This window comes from Panthera tigris, chromosome A1 (assembly GCF_018350195.1).
Source record: "Panthera tigris isolate Pti1 chromosome A1, P.tigris_Pti1_mat1.1, whole genome shotgun sequence".
NCBI lineage: Eukaryota > Metazoa > Chordata > Mammalia > Carnivora > Felidae > Panthera > Panthera tigris.
The window spans coordinates 141,289,864-141,305,779 of NC_056660.1; the positions used below are offsets into that span (position 1 = coordinate 141,289,864).

Sequence of the window (15,916 nt, forward strand, 5' to 3'; positions counted from 1 at the left end):
ACAGAGAGCCAATGACCTTCTGGGCTGTTCCCAGATAAGTACCTGTTTTAGTGTCTTATTCTCTCAACAAGAGATGAGCCCCTGAAGTCAGGGAACTTGTGGTCCTCACTGCCACACATCTGGGCTATAACACTCCTGTCTCAAGAAGGTGTCTGGTGTGTGTTGCAAGGAAGAGAGAAGTCATGGTGGGGACAGGAGCAGGGGACATCGGGAATCCCTGCTCTGCTCAGGATGCAGCCATGAGAAGAAACATGGTTTGGAGAGGACACTGAGCCACCTCCTGGGGTCTACACAGAGGTCTGTTCCCACCGACCCCTGCAAAGGACAGGAGAGTGTCCTCCAGATCTGAGAGGGAAAGGGCAGTTCAGGAGTGTGGGAGTCAGCCCCAACCTGGCTAGCTTGCCTTCAGGTTTGTTGCTGGCCCTAGAGATGTCCTCTGGGGGCATGGGAGCAGATGCAGAGGAAGGTTCCTTGATTTTCTCCCTCTGCCACTGGCCTCAAGGCATTGCAAGGCTGGTGTGGGCAGTGGTTAGACATTTGACATATTTTAATCCCTGGCAAGCGGAAGAATCTCTACATTTTTCAGCAGAGATGACTATTGATGATCACTATGGATATCGCCAACAGGGCAGACCACCCTCTCAGCCAGAGCAATGCCTTTGACAGGGAGCCTTTGCCGTGGTCCACATGCCTACCTGAATGAGATGTGGGGTTTCTGAAGATTGTTGTTAGGTTTCATTTTCTTCTTGAATGTGGGGCTGTACACAGGGTTACTGGCACAAAACGTGCCACACTTTCTGTGGGATAACCTCCCTGAGTTAGATTCCTGCAGCTGGCTCCCTTCCTCCTCCTAGACACCTTTTCTCTTCCCCACATCTATTTTCATCACAGCCCCCACCCCTCGAGTAATTAATAATCTGCAAACGCTCCTGCCAGCCAATGTGGTCCTCTTTGCTGCCACAGGCTCTGTGCAATTGTGGTCACAGACAATCAGATTAAATGTCCTATCACCCAGCATTGATCAGATTAGCAACCTTGTGACTATTCATTAATTGTATTTTCTCTTGGAGCCCTATTCAACTCAATACCAAATGCATCGTTTGTGGCATAAAAAGTAAATACAAATAGGATGTTTGTTACTTTTAAAATGAACTATCTACTACCTTTTCAAAACAGGGTATAAGAGGATAGGGAGGATAATGCAATGCTAATTTTCCTGGGGCAAAATAGCTAAGCCAGGAGATTTCTCAAGAGTCATTAAATTTCTATAAAAGGCCTTTTAAGATTCCTATTTCTTCAGCGGCTCAGGAAACTCCACTCTACCTTGGTAAATTTGGCCAGAGTCCCTGGGGCTACTTTTTTTGTGTGGTAGAAGTCAGAGAGGGCAGGCAAAACTCAGGAAGCCAAGGGGAATAGAAACTGGGTTATTTATGTAAGTGACTGGAGGAATCTCAAGTTCTATATGGGGTTTAAATACGATAGGAGGAAGAAGAATTTACCAAGGGCACTTCTCTGCTTGGCACACCCGAGGTCCAGAGGCTGGGCAGTGTTGTGCTGAATGACGCTGAGTCCAGCCAGAGGAAGAGGAACCTTAAGGGGATGGTCACTTCATCTTAATTCTTCACAACGTCTGCCTGAAGAAACTGAGGCCTGGACAGGAGGGAGGCTTGATGGAGGTCACTCACTGGGTGGTGAAGCAAGTAAGTGGCACGCCTTCCACTAAGGTTACCGGCAGCCATCTGACATCTTGAGGGTCACAAGCAAACAAGAGTGTTTCACCAACTGCTCCTTTTCAAGGTTCATAGTGTTCCCATGGGAAGAAATTTAGAAAAATAGCTGTTAAACAGTTATCCATAAAAATTCCCTGAGGGTGTGATCTATCAGTGAGTAGAATAGTCTCCCTAGAGAAATGGTTAAGAATGTCATTATTTGAGGGGCGCCTGGATGGCTTGAGTCAGTTAACCGTCCCACTTCACCTCAGGTCATGATCTCACGGTTCAGTTCGTGAGTTCCAGCCCCGCGTCGGGCTCTGTGAGGACAGCTCAGAGCCTGGAGCCTGTTTCAGATTCTGTGTCTCCCTCTCTCTGACCCTCCCCTGTTCATGCTCTGTCTCTCTCTGTCTCAAAAATAAATAAACGTTAAAAAATTTTTTTTAATAAATAAATAAATAATAAAAAAAATCCAGGGACACCTGGGTGGCTCAGTAGGTTAAGCGTCCAACTTTGGCTCAGGTCACGATCTCTCTGTTGGTGGGTTTGAGCCCCACTCAGGCTCTGTGCTGACAGCTCAGAGCCTGGAGCCTGCTTCAGATTCTGTGTCTCCCTCTCTCTCTGCCCCTCCCCTGCTCACGCTCTGTCTCTCTCTCTCAAAAACAAACATTAAAAAAAAGAATGTCATTATTTGATACTATTAAAATTATATTACCTGGAGAACTGAGGGAAACAGGGAAACAGGGCTCTTGGAAGAATCCGTAAACAGAAGCAGTGTCGCATGTTCTACCATCACGTACTTGTCGTGGGAACATTTGCATTTTCCTTGTGCACTTATATAAAGCCACTTCTTTCCCAGTCTATAGCAGAGAACACCTGCTACTTGGATTTTTTTTTTTTACTTTTTATTTATTTTTGAGAGAGACAGAGAGAGACGGGGGGGAGGGGCAGAGAGAGAGACAAGGAGACACAGAATCTGAAGCAGGCTCCAGGCTCTGAGCTGTCAGCACAGAGCCTGAGTGGGGCTCAAACCCACCAACAGAGAGATCGTGACCTGAGCCAAAGTTGGACGCTTAACCTACTGAGCCACCCAGGTGTCCCTGGATTTTTTTTATTATTTATTTATTTATTAAAAAATTTTTTTTAACGTTTATTTATTTTTGAGACAGAGAGAGACAGAGCATGAACAGGGGAGGGTCAGAGAGAGGGAGACACAGAATCTGAAACAGGCTCCAGGCTCTGAGCTGTCCTCACAGAGCCCAACGCGGGGCTAGAACTCACGGACCGCGAGATCATGACCTGAGCCGAAGTCGGCCACTTAACCGACCGAGCCACCCAGGCGCCCCATCCCTGGATTTTTTTAAATATAATGTTCATAATTTAGTGACTGACAAGCTCCAGGCACCATGCTGGGCACTTTACCTCATTGGTGACTTTTCGGTTCCCTTCCCATCCACACTGTCTCTGCAGAGGACTTTCTCACACGTGTTGGGCAGCGGGGCGGATACTGGCGCAGGACCATAGCCCGGTTCAAGATGTAGAACTTGGCAAGGGACTGGCTGCTCCAAAAACCTGCTACCTCATCACTGAAATGCAGATGAACACAGGTCCTCCAAAACCCGGCTACTGTGAAGGCACTGAGAAAAGGTAGGTTAAGAAATGATTAGCTGAAGGGGTGCCTGGGTGGCTCAGTCAGTTAAGCCTCCGACTTCAGCTCAGATCAAGATCTTGCAGCTTGTGAGTTCGAGTCCCACTTTGGGCCCTGTGCTAACAACTCAGATTCAGGCAGAGCCTGAAGCCTGCCTCAGATTCTGTGTCCTCCCTCTCCCTCTGCCCCTTCCCCGCTCGTGGTCCATCTCTGTTTCTCAAAAATAAATAAATGTTAAAAATTAAAACAATAATAATAAAAAGAAATGATTAGCTGAAGACCAAGCATAGGAGGCCCCATCGGGAAAGAGAAGTTAAAAAAAAAAAAAAAAGGTACAATCAGTGTGAATCTACTGTTTTCCTGTCCCACTTAGACGTTTTCCATATTTCTTTATTATTTACTTCTGATAGCCTGTGAATCTCATAGGAGCACAAATCCTCTCCAAAACAGATTTAATTGGGGGTAAAAAGGAAAAAGGCAGGAATCCTATGAAAAAGAAATCCCTGTGGCCATGTAAATGTGAGGGGTAAACATTTCGCTGACAGAAAGACTGGAGTTTGTTACTCCATGAAAATCTACCTAATTTATAGGTTACAGTGCTACCCCAAAAGGTTAGGTTAAATTCACCCTTAGAGAAATTTTAATTTTATTGTTACTCTTGTTATAATCTGGGAGGTTTCCCAAGATGGAAATGACAGTAGAAAAATAGGGGCCCATCTGAGAAACTCATCTAACAGGCAATTTGGGGGCAAATATATATATTCTGCTTTGTATAGTTTAGCACTAAAATGTATTTGAGTATTACCTAAGAACATGTCTACTTAATCTTAACCAATGGGTTATGGGAATCATCAAAAATCAAACACAATAAAAAGGAACAATATTTATGGCATTTTAAAGTCTATCCTATTATTGGTTAGTGCTCCCCTCAATTGTTTAACTGCAATTGGTTCCACTTTCTCAGTGTGGATGATTTTTATACACCTGAGTTAAAAAATAATGCTGCTTGCAAGTGAAAAGTTAAAGACCAAGACAAGGCTTATTAGAATAACATTACACTTTTTTATTCCCTGCACTTATTTCGTCAATTACTAATTATTTCCCTTTTCCTATGCAACAAAATAGAAGCCGTAAAATCTTTGATTTAATGAAAACTTCCTTACCAAATAGGTCCTCCAACTCTGCTGAAGGCTTATAGGTAATTTATCTACCCCAGTAGGCAATGACCTTTTGTGAATCATGAGTCATTCCTCACTCCTAATGAGATGGATCCAGATGCCATCCCACCCTCTGCATGGCCCCCCGCCTTCCTCCATCCAAGGGAGGCGGCACCGCTCTGCGCCCTGCCTCCCAACTTCTCCGAAGTGGGCTGTAATTAGTCCCTGCACGGTGAACCTGCTCAGGAGGGAATCATCCTCGTCCCTGCGCTTCCTCGTTAAGGTGGCCGAACACTGAATATTCTCTAAATGGCCCCGAGGAAAAAAGGGTGAGGGGTGGGAGAGGCCAAGAAAAGTCTGATCATTGTCTGAGCAGTAGAAAGAACTTCCTGGTGCCTCGAGAGGCCTCTCTGCCTACTCTTCTCAAACCACAGTCGTGGAGAAATAACCTGGTGCTGGGGATACCATCTTGGACTCAGTGTTTTAGCCGCAAAGAGCAGTGCATACTGGGAGCCACGCCGTGGTCCTGTGGTCTCCCAGCACTTTTGACTGAGTGGATTCCAGTATATACGTTTATTTGTAAATTGGATTCTGTATTGCTGACTGTATATTATACACATGTATTGCTACTTATAATGTATTACTAATTATATATACATGGGGCACTAACTATATATATATATTACTGTACATGTATATTTACTGTCCAGTACAATATAGTAAGTGTGTTATAAAGCAAATACAATAACAGAACAGGCATGAGATAAATAATAAAGATGAATAAAGGTTTTAATATCTTCTCCCTGTTTACTTCTGGATATTATAAATCTTCTGCTTCCTAGGGGTCCAGAGAGGGAGGAAGGACACTTGTGCTCTTCTTGGTCCTAGTAGATCACCACACGGCCAGAGTAACAGTGCTGGTGCCACTTAAACTCCCCATATCACATGTGCTCCCCACCAGTGTCTGCGGTGAAGGAACGGGAGGTTAACTGAAAGATCCAATGGTTTCCCCTACCCCACCTCACCCCACCCCTGCAACATGTTTTTCATGCTATGCTTTCCATTTACAGGAGCGGCCTTTGCTAGGAGAGTGAAAATATTGGCAGATGAACAGCTCTGGAGTTCCTTCCAGAATGTCTGATGAATTCGTCTTCAAAAGAGGTGGGCAATGGTGGAAGGTCTAGAAACACGGCTGCAGGCTGAGGAGAGGTAGGCATAGGCGACCCCACTCTGGCCCGTTGTGCACAGCCTGAGAACGCCACACTGCCGGGGGCTCCCACATAGGCGAGGGCTTGTCCTTTCTCACTGCAAAGGCAGAAGGAAATTAGAAGTGGTCTTTCACTGGTGCCTTCACCAGAGGAACATCCATCTGAATGGAAGGGATGTGAACCTTGCAAAGGTACCAGCAGGTAGGGGGCATGGAGGGTGCATGGGGCAACATCAGTTGGAACATTTCCACACCTGACTTTGATTGCTTCTTGCAGCCACGTCTGTACAGCATGATCAATAGTTGAAAGTAGCCAGCAAATCAAAGTGCGTAAAAAATCCAAACTTGGAAATGTCTGTTCAAGCGTTATAAAATTAATAAGTATATTCATATTACTAATTAAATGAGGTTACCTATTTTAAATGTACGAGGTTGAACAAAACAGACTCTACGTACTAATTTTAAAGATAAAATTAAATTTTTTTTTTCTGGGGAGGAAAGAAATCTAATTCCTTCTCCTAGGATATTTCCTTATAGGACCTGATACTCCTATTTAAATTCTAATAAAAGAAAGAGAGTCATGGAAAAATTGTGTTTTTTTTTTTTTAATAACACATTCAAAAAAGAATTCCTTGATGACTTTGCACATTTGAAAAAAGTAAGCTACCAAGAATATTAAATACTTGAAGCTATGTTTTAGGGAGCTAATTTTCAATAAAAAAAAAAAAATAAAACAAGAAGGAAATAGCCCTACCAATGCACAGTTTATTTCTAGGTCAATGATTTTGCTTTATTCACATGTCTGGGTGAGGCTGGCGCGTGCGACCTGCCAACTGAAGCCACTGCATTTGACACATTTCAGTGTCAGCTGTGGGATTTCTGCCTTAAATCTGTCAGGATGGCCCTGTGGCCACTTCTGCAAAAACCCTTGGGGACAAAATTTATTGTTATACCTCAATAGCTTTTTGTTCACCTCCAAAATAGGGGTCCAGGGTCATACTAATGATTGTGGAGAGACAAAATGCTCTCTCTATATTTTATTAAACAGATCTCTTAATAATTAATCAAATGTGAAAATTATTTTCCATCACTCTGACACTAAGGCTAAAGCATTGCAATTTTTTTCTCAGCCTGTTTCTTTTCCTTTTAAATTGCCCTCGGTAGATTCCCTCAGCTACAAAGCAAGTGAGTAGAGAAAGCCCAATTTACGACTTCGCTTTTTAGACCATAATCACCCCTCTGGGCTTCTACTGGGGAAGGGTTGGGGGGGTTTGTAGGTTGTCAGATAAACACCTGAGAAGGTGTGTTCTTGGGTCTCCCAGATCCATTGAGGGGCCATGATAACATGAAAGTCCACCCTGAGCCAGGCATCACGGCACCTCTATCAAGAGACGGCATTATTGGAATAAAGGCATGGCTCTTTCCCTCAACGAGTTTCTGTGTTTGGGGGAGAAGACAGCTTGGTGAAGTAAGAATCACTTTGTTCATCTCTGGATGTGACAAGGGGACACTGCATCGCTTACGAACTGGCCCTGAGTTCTGCTTCCAGGCATTTCGGCAGTGGCATTTGCTCTATTTTCATCCTCTGGCAAGACCGCTTCAGGAGCTGGGTGATGTCTTAGGGAGTCGGCCCCGCGTCCCTGACAGATTAATACCAGATAAGGGACATTGCTAGGGAAATGCACGGCAAGCAGTTCTTCTGACCTTTCCTTACTGAAAGGTCAGAGAGAAATTAGAGGTGGTCTTTCATTGCTGCCTTCCTCTAAGAACATCCCATCTGAATGTGTAAGATGTGAGCCTTGCAAACACAGGACTAAGCATGTGCGGGGAGGGCGGGGGGTGTGGAGTTGGGCTGATATTCACAGAGGGGGCTCTGAGGAGTGTGTGGGGAAGGGGGCGGTGTGTAGGTGCACAGCTGAAACCACCGAACTAGGTAGTGCGGGAGCTAAGTGGGCGACAGGAGTGGGTGAGAAGCGCACAGAAGAGCAAGGGCTGCCGACAGCAGCATCAATATTCTCCCTCTGAGCACTAATTACATTATTAAGCAAACAGACCAACACAGGGTGTGAGGGATGGAAACATGTATTTAGGACCCAGTCACTATCCACTTGGTTGTAAATAATCGTGTGCATACACAGTTCTTTCCCTCCAAAGTGCACAACTGGGCACTTTCCTTACTTTCTCTTTAATTTACTAAGCTTGAGAAAGGGACATATTGTTGCCATGCCAGCCGTTCTTGAAGGAGTCAGATCCTCTGTACTCTGTGCTAGCCAGCTCTATCAGGTATTTCTGAAAGTGGTGGCCACAGCAGCCACCATCTCCCCAGAGAAGAGGCAGGATTCAAGAGGCACAGGAAATAGGCTTCAGGAGTAGCAACATGCATTTTCTTGGCTGCAAAGAGCATGTACTTGCTAATTAGACCTTTGCAGTATACGAGAGCCCAAATCTCCTTTGATCTGGCTAAATCCAGTCTAAAGAGGTGGGTGTAAACACAGGATTGGAAGAAACCAGGAACAACATGGAAAGGATTTGTATGCAATGGGAATAAATCTGTTACCAAAAAAAAAAAAAAAAAAAAAAAAGTCTAAGGGGAGCTTGCAGAAGGAAATCTGTGGCAGGCTGAGCCAGCCGGGTGAATGGCAGAGAGAATAGAGGCTATTTGAATACTGATGTGGCCCTCACTTTCTTCCATTTCCATTAATGACATGCTCATCAAGGGCAAACAATGGGACCGGCTGCCGGCGCCTGTCACAGTGTGTGGGTGCTGGGATGCCAGGCTGTCATCCCTGGGCTGCATTTAGAGACCTGCACGCTAATAAGAAGTGCTCTGTGCCGTCAATGCAGACAGGTGCTTCCGCGGCTGGGACATGCTCCATTCCCTTCCCCCTGAAACCCTCCTCTCCCAGCCCCCCTGACAGACACCATGAAATGCACAAATTAACAGCCCCATCATGTTGGGCTGCTGCTGCCTGCGGTGAAAGCAGAAAATCAAGTTGTCACCCAGGGTGCAGTGATAAAGCCACAGCCTCATTTCTCTGTTGGTGCCCTATAATAGCAAATGCCAGACAGCTGGATGGATGGGAGGCTTTAGATTAAGGCCTTGATGCACTCTGGCCAGAGAATTAGTAGTTGCTGTTTCCATGTGGATATTCTGTTCAAAACAAACATCTGGAGAAAGCAAAGTTTCCTAGGGCAGAGTACCCTTGGCTTCTTCTGGAATCAAAGAAAACAACCAAAAGAGAGTGGTGTTGCCTTTCAAACAATCCCAGTTAAGATTCTGACTGTGCATTTGCTCAGAACTTTATCAAGGACTTAGAGCTACGCAAAGGTTAACAAGTAAGCAGAGTCCAGTGCTGAGGCCAATCTCGAAGCAGAGAACAGTTCCTGGGTCCAAACAGGGCCTTGGGTTACTTCACCTCCCAGTCAGCAAGTTCCCTGATAGACTCGTTCTTCCAAATTTGTAGACCCCTTAAGTGCTCTCTGCCTGAGGCTGCCCCCCGCCCAACCCCCAAGCTGTTCTGCTCCTCAGTACACGTCATCATAGACTGAAGCTACTTGTCATGAAATAATAGATACGAAGCACCCTGCTCCCCTGGCACCACAGCCAGTTGGCTCTAAGTTTCCGGTGGCCTGACCGAGCCTGGGCTGACATGGCTGAGCATGCAAAAGGCAAGAAATGGAGGGGCCTGAGCCCTTCAGACTCCAAGGAGTTTAATGACATAATGGCCTGAGAACTTCAACATAAAACAGGAAGAGCAACTAACGAAACTTACAACATAAAACCCCCCTCCTGTCATTTTTATAGTAACAGTAAAACACTTTATTGAATTTATGAGCTACATAATGACTATGAAGAATGTAAGTTGAATTAGAACCAACTCGGAAGTATAATATCAACTATAACTATAAACCCTTTTCTATTACCCCATCCCTTCAGCTTTTTCTGTCCTCTTCCTTTTAACCAGGGGACATTGCCTTCCTCAGACTTACGTCTGAGACAGAGTTCACAACTTGCTAATAAATCTTGACTCTCCCTCCAAAGCTCCACGCTGATAAACCTCCAAGGGGGTAGACTCTCTCTCTGGGGGTGACCATTCCCCTCTCAAAGCCTCCGAGCCATTAAAATGCATTTGAGAAAAGAAACCAGTTTGTCTTTTCTTTGCATAAAGCCTGTCAAATCCAGAGGATCTCTGAGGATATACATCACGTATTTCAATATCCGTAACTCCACACAGTAACGGCCTTTCCAAAACAGACATACTACAACCCCCTCACAAGTTTACGAGAAGCACCTCAGTCAGGGATTCAGCCTGTGTGTGGGGGGTGGTGGTGGTCAATTCCTAATGACTGGATGGGGGAAACGCAGATCACTGAGCTAAGCAGCGTGCTGGGCTGTGTTTTCTGTTTCCATTTCGCTCCTTAAGTCTTTCTGTTCCCAAAGGATTTTTTTCTGGAGGGGTAATAAAATAAAATGGGTGAAACAAAGCCATAAGCCAGTTAAGTCTGAAAGACATGTCATCTCATCTAAAAGGAAGAAACGGACCATTTCCATGCCTAAGGCTGACAGCAACGCCTGAGCTGGCAATAGTGCTATTCCATTTGATTTATAGAATAATGGGGTGACAAATGACGACAAAAATAAACTTTTACTGCACTGAACTGCTCCTTTATTTATGAAATTTGGCCAAGTAGTGAAATCTTTTATCTGCAAGTTGTAACATGGAGTGGGAGCGAGCGATTATGGTGTGGTAATAGTAACCCAGCGATGGAGGCTGAGTCAGTTGGAAATGGATTGAGGTAAAATAACTACCGCACCATGATAAATGTGAACAGCGCTTTGCTGACAGATGATCTAACAGGTGTTCATAACAACTATATAAGAGGATTTATTTATGACCAGCCACAGCCGCAGCACTGTAAATCAACTCCAGCAGCTGCACACCGCTGAAACCAGGTCCCTGATGGAGGAACGGTGCAAGAGCCCAAAGAACACAATTCACTCCAGAATCTTAATCATCAAATAACATTTTTTTAGGTAATTACACCACAGCACAGAAATCATAATTACTTTCAATTAGAAAACGGAGCTGCCCATAACTTTGTTTACAAAATATTTTTATTTAGGCCCTGTGGTTTTGATGAGGCACGAGTAAAATGGAGGCCCCAGGGTCACGGAAAGAGTGCCCTTGGGTGTTGGCGAGTTCTGTGTGATGCCAGTATGAGGCTCTTTCATGACGGCTTCATTTTTTAAGTCAAAAATCAAGCCTTAAGTGGGGAGGATACTTGGTTTCCTCCAAATGTCTGCATTAACTTCCTGGGGGCAGTGTGTTTGGGTTCACACCTTACCCTTTCTTGTTCCTAACTTTACATGGTTAAATAACAAAGGGAATAAGCCTATAATAGTGAACTCAGGAGAAATGGGGAGTTTAAATTCAGGCTGAGGGGCCCATCTTTACACAGCTTTTTAAAATTTGCAAAGGCAAAATGTAACGTTTTTCTTTTTGTAGGTGACGGTCTTAAGATTTCCTTTGTTATCCATGGAGATGGTTGACCCTACCGTAAAACAAGAGTCCTCATTCATCATGCTATTTAAAAAACTAAAAAAGAGAAGATGCTCTTCTAAGAGGAACAAATCACAATCTCGGTTGAGGTACGTTTTCAGAGCTAATCTGTCTTCCCTCCTTCCCTCTCATATTATGAAACTTCCTCCTCGGCAACCCCTCCCAGGCCACTTAACGAGAAGGGTGGGCAAGGCGAGGCTTCCCTGTTCTCCCCAACCACATGTGCGGCACCTGCAGTCTGCACGGGCTTACATGAATGAACCCACCGGCAGAATTATCTGCTGGTCAGGCTTTCTAGACATCTCTGCATCTGAGAATAAAGATTCTCCTGCACTGGGAAGCCTGGCTGGCTCATTCAGTACAGCATGCAACTCTTGATCTCAGGGTCATGAGCGCGAGGTCCACGTTGGGTGTAGAGAGTACTTAAATTCTTCTACACTTAAGCCTCATCTTTGGGGTCTCTGGCACTCAAGGCTGTAGATGAGAAAGCAGTGTCATTAAAGACAAGTTTGAGTCTGTTGTAGTAATTCCATATTTGAGTTCTGAGGGGTTAGGGTCTTCAGTGTATACATTTATGGAAGCAGACAGGAATTACACGTACAAGTGACTGTGCATCAAACTGGCTCCAGAAAAAGACAGACACGAGGGAAGATTAGACATCACTTAAACGTACAATCACTACCAGTAAGTGGATACCAATGGAATTTCATGTTCATTAGGTACTCTGTAAATAAAAAACGACTCCTTTTAGAACCTGGAAATAACTGAAAAGCATAGGAAATACCTAAAATCCCCAAGGAAATATCTAAAATTGGCTTACAAGTGGGAGAATAGAACCAACAACGTTGATTTCTCCTGATTTCTAGCTCATTGGTTCCCAACCTTTTCCTGCCTCTCCACTGTTTCTAAGTGCAGCACAGCCCCACCCGTAGTATCGCAACCATTGGTTCCTCCTCTAAACTGCCAAAGCACACTGAGCTGGAGACCTGGGGGCTGGTGTCAGGGAGACCCTGGGAGGGGAAAAAGGAGAAATGAGGGCGCAGAGAGTGGTGCAGGGGTAATGCCGCTCCCTGTACAAAGGTACATTTTAAGAGACGGCCTCAGTTGAGAACCATATATTCTTCCTTCTCCCACTCCTAGAAACTCTTTTCTCTTCTAAATGCCATCCAACTTTTAAGACCTAGCTAGCTTCATTGCCACAGTTGAACCTTCACAGACCTCTCTAACCCATTGATCACTTCTTTCCCCAAATCCAACAGCTCTCACTGGTGTGATCTGACAATTAATCATGCAACTGCTTCACAACTCTTCCCAGAAACGATTTCAGCTTTCAAACAGCTGTGCTCCAAGTGTGTTGGTCAAGTGATCATGTGAAATCCAAAACATTTTCATTCAAACACTAATTTCACATGGTGGTTAACTTACCAGATCAGGTCTTAAAATAGTGCTTGCTCTGTAAAACAGTTGAAAAGTGGTAGGAAAAAAGTGACGTTACTAAGAAAGAAAGAGAGTAAAACATTCATTTAGTCATACTGAAAGCTATTTGTCAGGAAGGAGATGGAGACTGAAGATTCAGGAAAGAAATTTCATGATCCATTTAAGGGCATGTTTTTCTATTAAACACAATTTCCATTCATCTAGAAATATAACACTATCATAAACTTTTTTTTTCTGATTCCTGTAAAATCTCAAGTAAAGAGTGACAGTGATCATGAAAACTTTTCTTGAGGTAACTGGTCAAGTTGGAAGGCAGAAGGGAAGGAAAAGGATGATTTAAAAAAAAAAAAAAGGCAGGGACGCCTGGGTGGCTCAGTCAGTTGAGTGTCCAACTCTTTGATTTTGGCTCAGATCATGATCCCAGGGTTATGGGATCGAACCCTGAGTTGGGCTCCATGCTCAGCATGGAGATGCTCTCTTTCCCTTGGCCTTTCTGCCCCTTTCATGCTCTCTGAAAGAAAAAAAAATAAGCACGTGGTCAGAAAGTAATTGCCTTTCAATGAACTGACCTCCAACTGATGGAAGAGCCATCAATGGCTGGTCTGGTTAAACCACCTGTGTGAGGAGAGGGGAGGTGGAGGTGAAGAGATGGGTTCAGCAACTTGGGGGGGGGGGTGATAGTTCACTTAAAGCTATTTGACTTGGCACCCAAAGTGCGTGGGGGTGGGGAAGGTGAGCCTACATTACTATGTAAGCGAAGTTAGTTTGCAAACCAGGGCTCACTGACTTAGTGGAGTCCATACTGCCATTTCTTCATTTATTGCCAACTGGACTGTGGTTTCTTGAGGGGTATAGAACACATCTTGTATTTTACTATACCCAACAGTGGTTAACTGCAGCTCTTCATGTTCCACAATAGACAATCTTGAAATAGAAAGGAAATAGTAAGAATTTGTTAATTTTGCATTATAACATAGGGCTTTTTACCCCCTTATTATGTGAAAAGAGGATTTTCCCCCTTTAAACACAGTCCCGTATAAGGTAAGAGAAGTTAGAGAGAGGAAACAAAGAAAGTCAAAGAGCTTAGCTTTTCCTCTAGCTAGCTAAACTTTGCTTTTCAAAACCTTCCTTTATGTCATTCATCATTCTGGATTCTTGTCTTCTCTAATATATAACTTCTTAACATGAAACAGGTTACAAGGGCAAACTTTTCATAAGCTATTAGGAAGTTATTTAAATATTTGCAAATGGTAACCGGGAAGGGCAAGTATGAAGTACTTTAATTTGATTAAGTTCATTGTTTTAGTCTCTTCAGAATAAAAACATTCTCCTTTTCTTATAATAAATAAAGCAAAGGTATTGGGATACCAAAAACGAGGCAATGTGATACCAAAAATGAGGCTCAGTCTGAAATACACTATGAGAGCCATTCTTCAAGATTGGTGTACATAAAATGTCCCATTAAGTGGACATTAAAATGAAAAAATATAGCTAGAATTAAGAATTCAACATTGACTAACTCGACTCAATGGAACAATTTAAAGATAATCATGGATTATGATAAAGTTAAAGGAAATATGAGGTAAGGAACTATGAAACATTGTACCAAAAAAGGAAGAACACCCTCCCTCCCCTGCCCTCCGCCAAATCTTTAACTTGGGAATTTTGTTATTTTTCTAATTTCATTTATATGAAAAATATTTTAATGGTATTAAGCTCTTGATGTTAAAATGGCTTCAACTGTTAGCATACCACGTTACATTATTTAGTATACATTTTAAATCTAAGTTAGCTATCAAAAATATATCTTATTCAAAAATAAACTTCTACTGAAATTTCCTTAATTTAAAAATATGTACCTATAAATGACCTATTTTCAAAGATAAGAAGTGCCCTAATTTAAGGAAAACAAAAAGCTGTCTACATCACAACATACATTTTCCCTCTGCTTTGATGCATCAAGTGTAAATATGTTTTTCAGGAAATAGGTATTTATCCTTTCAAATTCTTTCCAACATTTCAAAAACTTGTTGACTTAAAGGGAACCTGGGCGGCTCAACTGGTTAAGCGACTGGCTTCGGCTCAGGTCATGGTCTCATGGTTTGTGAGTTCAAGCCCCACGTCAGGCTCGGTGCTGAGAGCTCCGAGCCTGGAACCTGCTTCGGATTCTCTCTCCCTTTCTCTCAAAAATAAAGACACATTAAAAAAAAAATTTTTTTTTTAATTGTTGACTTAAAAACCCAAAGTTATTAAGTGAGCCCTGAGAAACAGGATTAATAAAGGAAGTGCCAGCAGCTTGCAATTATAAAGGTGTGTCTGGTGGCAGCATTGCCATCGCATGTAAGGTTCCAGAATGAGGTAGAACACGTGACTTCTGTAGCAATACTTCTCATCCAGATTAACTGCTGTATTTCAAGAGCAGGACAATTTAACCATCTTGCTTGCTCTCTCCAGCTTACAAGTTTGAATTGAAATGATTTTTCACATCTATTTTGTTCTTCTCAACATGTATATTCCAGGGATGTTTAATTATGGTTTTTTTTTCTCTTTATATATGTTCTACAATGTTTCCATCAATGCATATTCTCTACTTTTAAAAAATCCTTATTTTTTAAGGATTTTTGGCTCTACGGAAAGGGAAATGACTAGCATATACTAACTGAAAGAGTATTACCTTGTATCAGAAAGATAAATAAAATTTCAACCGGTTTTAAAGAGGTATAAAAATCTCAGAAAAAATTTTTCTGGTTAGAGAATAACTTTTTTTTTTTTTAATGTTTTACTTATTTTTGAGAGAGAGAGAGCCAGCATGAGTGGGGGAGGGGCAGTGAGTGGGACAGATAACTGAAGTGGGCTCCACACCGACAGCAAGAGAGCCTGATGTGGGGCTCAAACCCATGAAATGCGAGACCATGACCTAAGCCTAAGCTAGATGCGCAACCAACTGAGCCACCAAGGCACCCCTGGTCAGAGAATAATCTTAATGAAAATAATCTTAACTTGTTGAAGTTAGCCAACAAACACTCCCGGGAGAAGCGCTGATATGTTGATCACGTAACAGGTTTTTAAAATTTCCAGAACTAGATTTATAGTGATTAGTTTCCAAAGGTGTTTCAGTCCACCTAAGTTGGGCATCAAGATCTATAAAGGAACAATGAGATTCAAAGAATTTATTCAGCAGGTGTAATAGGCCTTAC

At 43.1% G+C, this 15,916-nt stretch overlaps 1 long non-coding RNA gene across 1 annotated transcript; it reads right to left on the reverse strand.

The window, feature by feature from the left end:
- Positions 1-5,320: 5,320 nt before the first annotated feature.
- On the reverse strand, positions 5,321-12,999 carry LOC122239477. Its single transcript, XR_006218648.1, has 3 exons — positions 12,708-12,999; positions 5,583-5,819; positions 5,321-5,478 (listed from the first exon to the last, which is right to left on the reverse strand). It is a non-coding gene; the product is annotated as an uncharacterized LOC122239477 (long non-coding RNA).
- Between the last annotated feature and the right edge of the window lie 2,917 nt (positions 13,000-15,916).